This window comes from Rana temporaria, chromosome 9 (genome assembly GCF_905171775.1).
Source record: "Rana temporaria chromosome 9, aRanTem1.1, whole genome shotgun sequence".
NCBI classification, from domain to species: domain Eukaryota; kingdom Metazoa; phylum Chordata; class Amphibia; order Anura; family Ranidae; genus Rana; species Rana temporaria.
Window position 1 is genome coordinate 78,241,020 of NC_053497.1, and position 9,671 is coordinate 78,250,690.

The 9,671-nt window shown below is 41.2% G+C and overlaps 1 long non-coding RNA gene across 1 annotated transcript; it reads left to right on the top strand.

Annotated features, from left to right (window-relative positions):
- Positions 1 to 6,806: 6,806 nt before the first annotated feature.
- Positions 6,807 to 7,744, top strand: LOC120914454. The gene is made up of 3 exons (XR_005743676.1): positions 6,807 to 7,054; positions 7,251 to 7,409; positions 7,495 to 7,744. It is a non-coding gene; the product is annotated as an uncharacterized LOC120914454 (long non-coding RNA).
- The last annotated feature ends 1,927 nt before the right edge of the window (positions 7,745 to 9,671 follow it).

Sequence of the window (9,671 nt, forward strand, 5' to 3'; positions counted from 1 at the left end):
CTCCTGAGCCGTACCAGGCTGCATGCCCTCAACATGGGGGGGTTGGGTGCTCTGGGGCAGGGGGGCGCACTGCGGCCCCCCCCACCTCAGAGCACCCTGTCCCCATGTTGATGAGGACAGGGCCCCTTCCCGACAACCCTGGCCGTTGGTTGTCGGGGTATGCGGGCGGGAGGCTTATCGGAATCTGGGAGCCCCCTTTAATAAGGGGGCCCCCAGATACCGGCCCCCCACCCTAAGTGAATGAGTATGGGGTACATCGTACCCCTACCCATTCACCTGCAAGAAAAGTGGTAAAAACACAAATAAACCACACAGGGTATTAAAATATTTTATTAGTCTGCTCCGGAGGCTGCCCCCTGTCTTCTTTATTAGCTCTTTTACCAGGGGGAGCTTCTTCTTTGACGTCTTCAGGTGGGTGGGGGCCGCCGTCTGGTTCTCTTCCACCGCCGGGGGGGGTGGCTTTTAAAAAAGCCCCCACCCCCCCCGGCGGGTTTCCTCCGGCGTCTTCGGCGGGGCTCTTCTTCTTCCGCTATCCCGACGGGTCTTCTCCGCTATCCGGGGGGTCTCCTTCTATGTTCGCCGCTCTCCGCTGTTGACTCGTCGCACCCCGGTTCTTCGTCTCGCAGTCCGGTCCCTTCTTCCGTGCTGTACGTCTTCTTCCGTGCTGTGAGTTCTTCTTCCGTGCTGTGACGTCATGTTCTTCACTTCTCTTCTTCTCCCGATGTTGACACGCCGGTCCTTCTCGCTGAAATGACGGATGCGCGCCTTGCATCGGACCTATATAGGCCTCACAGTCCCATCATGCTCTGTACCTACCCATGTGATACCTACCACGTGGAGGAAACCCGCCGGGGGGTGGGGGCTTTTTTAAAAGCCACCCCCCCCGGCGGTGGAAGAGAACCAGACGGCGGCCCCCACCCACCCGAAGACGTCAAAGAAGAAGCTCCCCCTGGTAAAAGAGCTAATAAAGAAGACAGGGGGCGGCCTCCGGAGCAGACTAATAAAATATTTTAATACCCTGTGTGGTTTATTTGTGTTTTTACCACTTTTCTTGCAGGTGAATGGGTAGGGGTACGATGTACCCCATACTCATTCACTTAGGGTGGGGGGCCGGTATCTGGGGGCCCCCTTATTAAAGGGGGCTCCCAGATTCCGATAAGCCTCCCGCCCGCATACCCCGACAACCAACGGCCAGGGTTGTCGGGAAGGGGCCCTGTCCTCATCAACATGGGGACAGGGTGCTCTGAGGTGGGGGGGGCCGCAGTGCGCCCCCCTGCCCCAGAGCACCCAACCCCCCCATGTTGAGGGCATGCAGCCTGGTACGGCTCAGGAGGGGGGGGGGGGGCGCTCGCCCCTCCCCACTCCCTTCCTGGCTGGCCGGGTAGCGTGCTTTGGATACGGGTCTGGTATGGATTGTAGGGGGACCCCCTACGCTGTTTTTTTCGGCGTAGGGGGGGCTCTCCTTACAACCCATAACAGACCTAAGGGCCCGGTATGCTCCTGAGGGGGGGACCCATGCCGGATTTTTATTTAAAATCCGGCGGGGACTTCCCCCTCAGGATTCATAACAAACGCCGCACACGTGTAGAATTGGCGGGAATCCAAGTCGGATCTCCCGTCGCTTCTATGACGCGCTTGCTGGGATGTGCTGTCACTATTCCAGCGAGTGTGAGATGTCGGCGAGATCTCGGCACCATGTCGCCGAGTATCAGCGCGACGCTGTCGTGCTAAAAACACAATATCACAAACACCTACTGTACCTATTTTAGTTTACTCCTGTTATAATTGAATACAGAGCTGCATTTTATTTCCATCCAAGGTCTTAGAATTTTAGTGAAGCAGAATGTAAAGTTTGGCATGATAACACTCTGAAATGGAAAATTAACCCTTTTACGGTCAATAATATATGTAGTACATCGGTGGAAGTAGGGGTTTAACACACACTCCCGGCAGCTGCATCAACCAGGAGTGTGTGTAAATCTGACAAAATTCATTTTAAACACCATATTCTCTTCCTTCTTCCTTTTCTGCACCACGATACTCAAGAGAAGTCCAACAGTACAGGGTTTATGTATGTAACATTTATAACTCTATTGTTATATGTTCTTTTATCTTTGGTGGCAATGCCTCCCTCACCTCGACACAGTCTGCTCCCAATAGGAGTGTCTGGGCGAGAGAGACAAGATTCAGATGGTAAGATAAATACCATGAAACCTACATTATTCTCTAAACACTCGGCGATGTACGCCTTCACATGTTAACAATATGATTATATTGCAGATTGCGATATGATTGTTTGCGATATGATTGTATTGCAGTCATTGTTACCTCATGACTCTTGCTCATGTTTCTTTTTTTGTAAAATCTCAATAAAAATCTTGAAATATAAATCTGACAAAACAACTGTCAGATCAAAATGATAGTATGGATGTGCAGCAGCTGGATTGCATCCACACACCCCTGTCACTGCTGCCCCTTCTTCCCATATGTGCCCCCATCATGTTTCCTGGGCTTCATGCACCCATCTGTGGACGCATAACCAGCATGGTGGATGCCGTGGAGTAGAGGGGAGAGAGATCAGAAAACACCCATCCACTAATCTCCTCTAGCTGCAAAAATCTGTGGAATGACATGAAGACTGCAGTCCACAAACAGTCAATATCAAATTTAACTGAACCTGAGCAGTTCTGCAAAGGAGAGTTGCCAATTATTGCAAAGCCTAGATGTGCAAAGTTAGTAAAGACATATTTCAACAAACTAAAGCTGTAATGAAAGCAAAATGTGGTCCAACACAAAACTGACATAAAGGAGGGGGGGGGGGTGATCCCTTTTCCAACTAGGTGATTCTATTTTTGTTATTTTATGTTAGTCTTGATATGTTTGTATTACAGTATATCTGTCACTTGGATGTTATACATTGTACTAGTAAATACAGCTGGATTAAACAAAAACTGTGTTTTGTTTTTCATTTCAGGCTGCAAATCAACAAAATTTGATTATTTTAAAAGGGGGGTGATTATTTTCTTTGTTATATATTATTTATTTATATTTTAGGAACAGGATACATCTATCAGTACATTTATATGTTCTATTGTATTTCCAAACATGGTACAATTCTCATCTCTTTACATTCTTTAAACCTATTTTTAGTCTCCTCCCTCTCTTCTATCTTTATTATCGTTATTTTACTGTCCATGTATTCTTATATATGTACTATCGAAAATACCACAATATTGTGCCCTTCTTTCTCCTAAGTATCCTTATCTTTTATTTCTCTCAAGCTTTTGTGTTTTGCTCTTTTAACATTTTTATATTCCCCCAACTCCTCCCCTCCTCCAAAAAAACTGCAAAAAACTATTTTCTATACCCGCTGTACTTAAAACAAGAAAATATTTTTAAACCATTTTAAATATTGTTAAGTCCTGGCCATGAAGCAATGTACATTCACATATAAATGTGCAACTACAGTATATGCAACTGTTATAAAGAGATTATATCGTTTTTTGTTGTTTGTTGCAAATAGACTAACCCTATCTTTTCTTTGTTAGTTTCTAAACAGGGATACATGACAAATCTGCTCAACAAATGTATAGGAAAATATGCTTGTATATCTGCTTGTACGTGGTATTACAGTTTTGATTATACAGCTATTGAGATAATGATAATATCAGCAAAAATAGCGTAAATCATACCATAAACAAAGGGGGAAAAAACACATAAAAAGCTGTAATCAGCAAAAATCTTTATTTTAACTTGTAGACAAATATTTCCCTGCAAATGTTTCAACTGGGTAGAAAATTAAACGGACTTGTTTTAAAATAAGACTTTATGGCGCAAGAAAAATCAAAGATTTTAAAACAATGTTGGCAGTGTGTTCAGATGGTCACCTTCAGAAAGAATGAAACAGGAACTATGGCAGACAAAGATTGATTTTTTTGTACTTATTTAAGAAGGAATTGAAACAGTGATTTTTTTTAGACAGATGAATCTCCTAATCAAGTTATTTTATCTATGCTATTCCTGAATGACTTCCTCTCAAAGGCTATAACAAAAGTCAGTCCAGTAATAAATGCCATCTTAGAACAATATTACATAACAGTAAGTTCATAAATATCTGTCTCCAAGATTTATACTTCTTACACTGTTCAGCTGAGCATCACATGAATTTTAAACATCCTTAACCAGTATCTTGTACTTCAAGTCAGTGATATATAAAGATTGCTCTAGAAACATACTAACAATCAGGAGAGAATAAATAATTGGGCATGGGCATACCTAAACTTCTGACACATTCTAATATCAGGGGAAAACATTTTGCACATAAATAAAGACTGTCTACAGTGACTTTGTATCACTTTGCAAAGATCATAAATATGGCAAAAATTCTGAAGAATGAAATCAAAGGTTTTAGGGCTCTCTGCAGTAAAATGGACAAGGAAATGAAAGATGGAACATAAAAAAAGGACATTACGGTACAAAGAGAAACCATTGCGAAGGAGAAGGAAGCATATTTCAAAAAGAGGAATGCTCTTGAGAAGCTCTTCCCAGAAATGTGTGGTTTTTCATTACATTTCTAAAAATAGTAAAAATAACTTTAATATTTATACTGTGTATATGTATATTATATATATATATATATATATATATATATATATATATATATATATATATATATATATATATACATATATACATACACAGATTTATATGGCATTTTTACTAAATTCCTTCTTGTATTTTTGAAAATGCAATAGTCAGCAGTTGGCAGTACAGTGTATTTTATCTGACACACATTTGAGATTTCTCCAGCAGGGTGTGCTAGAAAGATTTGTGTTATGAATATTGTCAGAACCCAAGAATCAGACCGAGACAGAAGTGCAGTTAAATCACACTTGTATGATAATAATAATAATAATAGTAAAGGTTAACAGAGCAACGTAGTCAAATTATAGCCAGAGTTCGGTAACCTGAACGAATAGTCAGACAAGCCAGGACGTCAGGGAGCCAGAGATCAGCGTACTTCAGGGCAGGCCAGGAATTCAGGAAACCGGAGAATCAGCATAGTGGAACAGCAAGCAGGATCAGGAACCAGAAGGGACATCAGTCAAGCAAGTCTTCAACAGGTACCCAGGAGAGAGTCTCTGGATGTGTTAACCAAGGCAAAAGCAGAAAGGAACTGAACTGAACAGCTTAACCACTTAAGGACCGCCTCCTGTAAATATACGTCAGCAGAATGGCACGGCTGGGCACATATACGTACCGGTACGTCCTGTACATCTACCCAGCCGGGGGTCGCGGACCCGATCGCCGATGGGGTCCCGCGATCAGTCCCCGGAGCTGAAGAACGGGGAGAGCTGCGTGTAAACACGGTTTCCCCATGCTTCACTGTGGCGGCTGCATCGATCATATCATCCCCTTTATAGGGAGACACAATCAATGATGTCACTCCTACAGCCACACCCCCCTACAGTTGTAAACACACACTAGGTGAAACATAAATCCTTCAGCGTCCCCTGTGATTAACTCCCAAACTGCAACTGTCATTTCCACAATAAACAATGCATTTTAAATGCATTTTTTGCTATGAAAATTACAATGGTCCCAAAAATGTGTCAAAATTGTCCGAGGTGTCCGCCATAATGTCGCAGTCACGAAAAAAATCGCTGATTGCCGCCATTAGTAGTAAAAAAAATTATAAAAATGCAATAAAACTATCCCCTATTTTGTAAACGCTATAAATTTTGCGCAAACCAACCGATAAACGCTTATTGCAATTTTTTTTACCAAAAATATGTAGAAGAATACGTATCGGCCTAAACTGAGGAAAAAAACTATTTTTTTATATATTTTTGGGGGATATTTATTATAGCAAAAAGTAAAAAATATTGCATTTTTTTCAAAATTGTCGCTCTATTTTTGTTTATAGCGCAAAAAATAAAAAATGCAGAGGTGATCAAATACCACCAAAAGAAAGCTCTATTTGTGGGAAAAAAAGGACGCAAATTTTGTTTGGGAGCCACGTCGCACGACCGCGCAATTGTCAGTTAAAGCGACGCAGTGCCGAATCGCAAAAAGGGGCCTGGTCCTTTACCTGCATTTTGGTCCGGGGCTTAAGTGGTTAAGTAACCAGCAGGACTGATGAACAGGATATCATCATCAGGTGAGTGACTGTGGATTTTTTCTTTCTCTCTTCGGTTTCTTTACTATCTCACCCAGGATATATTTTTCTTATCTTCCATCCACTTTCATACTTGAAGAAAGAAACCTAATTTGGTGTGCATCAAGCGTAAGGTGATAATACAGATGCACCAGTATTAGATGTGCCACCGACCCGATAATGTAGAATTGAACTAAGGACTAGTGAGTTGGGCTTTGAAGGCACACGATACAAAAATTGTAGAAAACTAGAAAAATTTATTATAGATATAGAAATATCATAGAAACCGTTATAAATAAAAAATCACAAAGTGAAGTTCAATTGACAACTGGTTTACCACACACGGTTCACATACATTGTATAGTTCTAACATAAAAAGCTTAAGATAAAAAGCATAATTATAAAAAACGTTATATCACAAGTGACCAGATGGTTGTCCAGAGGACTAGGAGGATTTGCTCGACATGTTGCGCGCTTATGGAATTAGCGCTTCCTCAGCAGCATAGATATTTCATTAAGGGGTATCCCGCGTTGGTGGTAATCAACGAACGGTCTTTTATTGGCCTATCACTGATTGTAATTCACAAGGAAATTTGTTTCAACCAGATAGGAGAGTATAATCATGAAGAAAAAGCAGAACTGAATTGCATGCGGTGGTATGGCAGTTGATTGCTGGTAAGCAACGAACAATGAATCTGATCCAGGTATATGTTCACACACCCAGCTAGTGCATACAGTGTATTAAATCGGACATAGAAAAACAGATGGGTAAATCTGTCTAAATAATCGCCTACCTAACTGACCGCAAAAAGGGGCCTGGTCCTTTACCTGCATTTTGGTCCGGGGCTTAAGTGGTTAAGTAACCAGCAGGACTGATGAACAGGATATCATCATCAGGTGAGTGACTGTGGATTTTTTCTTTCTCTCTTCGGTTTCTTTACTATCTCACCCAGGATATATTTTTCTTATCTTCCATCCACTTTCATACTTGGTGGCTGCTCAGTTCTCCCCTTCATCTGATTTGGTATTTGGGCTTTTCACACTTCTCAATAATATTATACATTCAATATATACTACTGATCTCAATCCACAGAAGTGTTGGCTCACTGTTATCTACTTTTGCACATTGGCATTGAGGAATCCACAGTGCTCCCTGCTTGTCCACGTGTCTCTACCTCAGCTCCCATGCCAGACATCTCTAGCCTCTCTGATCCTCTGTTCACATCCATGCAGTTTTTGTGAGTATCTCTAGGTATGTCCATCGTATTCCTTATACCTATTATTTATTCCTATTATTTAGTTACAATATTATACCATATGGTTATGTTTCTTTATAGATCACCATTGCATTCACCCCTGAAGAGTTGGTATACCCCAACAAAATGTGTTGGGCTTACATAGGTGCATGATGTCCATACAGATGATTTTATGTCTTTTATACTGTTTTACTCCAAGATTTTCCAATACCATCTAACCCCTTCAGTGGTTCATGATGTGCAATATGTATATGTGTTTTTTTAGCATGCTCTGCGTTTATGCGATTTTGTTAATGCATTTTTCTGTCATTCACCATGCTGTACATGATCTCACAAGAAATATTAAAATGCTTTTTGCTAAGACTGCTTTTTGGTGTACATCTCTCATTCAAAGTCCCTAACAAACCCCTCCCCCCTTTTTTGTCAAGAACTCATAAGCAATACTGTGTTTTATATCCCACATGCTTACTCTTATAGTGATTGGCCTCATTCAAATTCCCTAACAAACCCCTCTCCCCTTTTTTTGTTTGGAACTCATAATCAATATGATGTTTTATATCCCACATGCTTACTCACTTTGGACCCCATCATTCTTTATTACTGTGAAAAAGATTGGATATGGCAATTAACTGACAGCTGAGCGGCATGCTCTGAGCCCAGCCCTGACAGATATCTGATATCTCGTCAATCAGTGGGTCTTAAGATCATTCAGATTCACGTAACACGTTTCCCGTTCTAAGCAAGGGAAACAAGCGCTACTTACAGGTATACTATACACACACCCCAGGTACGAAATTTAAAGGAATATTTCACTTTTATTGTTTCACTTTAAGCATTATTAAAATCACTGCTCCTAAAAAAACTGGCCTTTTTTAACACTTTAGATTCCTCCCATAGACTTTTACAGGGTGTTCCGCAGCTTTTCGAATTTGCCGTGAACACCCCAAATTGTTTGCTGCTTGGCGAACAGGCAATGTTCGAGTCCAACATTAGTTGGACTTAAACTCGAATCTCATCCCTAAATGAACTTATGCAGCGTACACATGGTCGTTTTTTTTTGTGATGAATTAAAACGACATTTTTAAAAACATCATTTAAAATGATCGTGTGTGGGCTTCACATCGTTTTTGTCTTCTAAAAAACGACCCAAAATTTTTTGGAACATGCTTCAATTTTTTATGTCGTTTTTTAAAATGTTGTTTTTTGTGTCATAAAAAATTATCGTGTGTGGGCTAAAACAACGTTTTAAACGACGTTTTAAACCTGCGCATGCTCAGAAGCAAGTTTTGAGACGGGAACTTGAATGGAACAGAGTGCCGTCGTATGTGTTGTACGTAACCGCGCTTTGCTAGAGCATTTTCAGAAAACGATGGTGTGTGGGCAACGTCGTTTTTAATGATGAAGTTAGAAAAACTTAGTTTTTTTCATGATGAAAAACGATGTTTTATTTCATCACAAAAAATGACCGTGTGTACGCGGCATTACAGTATTGTAACAAACTTGAAAAGGTTATTATTATTTTTTTGTTTTTATGTTTCTTTTGTATTTTATTATAAAATGGTATAAATTGTCCAGATAATAAGCTAAACCTTTGAATTTGTAAGCCTGTAATGTATTTTTTTTTATTTGTTTGAATCATAGAGAGTCCTATGGAAACCTCTGCCTGTGAATGGCTGTGGTTTGACAAGGTGAACACTGGAGGGCGCTTGGGCATGTTTGGACAAGAAATGCGATCCCCATAGATCGAGAAGGGAGGAAATTTGCTCAGTTGTCCCACATTCATTTTACTGACAGGCTGAGAATAAAACAGTACATTTCCAGAAAAAAAAGGCCAGATAAAGGGTGTAGCTATAAAAGCTCAGTGATAGGGCCACAGGTTATACGCATTTGACCCTTGGGCCAGTACTAATAAGCTATATTGGGCTTTAAGCTCTGGTTGGAGAGATTTCACTACTCAAAAATGTGAGAGGGTGCGGAGGGTGTGGACATGGTACAGGAGAGGATGCGAACATGGTACAGGAGTGGGTGAGTGGGTGCAGGCATGGTACAGGAGAGGGTGCTGGCATTATACAGGTGAGGGTGTGGACATGGTAAAGGAGAGGGTGAGAGGGTGCAGATATGGTACAGGAGAGGGTGAGAGGGTGTGGACATGGTACAGTAGAGGGTGCAGACATGGTACAGGATAGGATGCTGATATGATACAGGACTTAACTTGATGTACACCTCCAACACATAGTCTCCAGATGAGGAAACACACA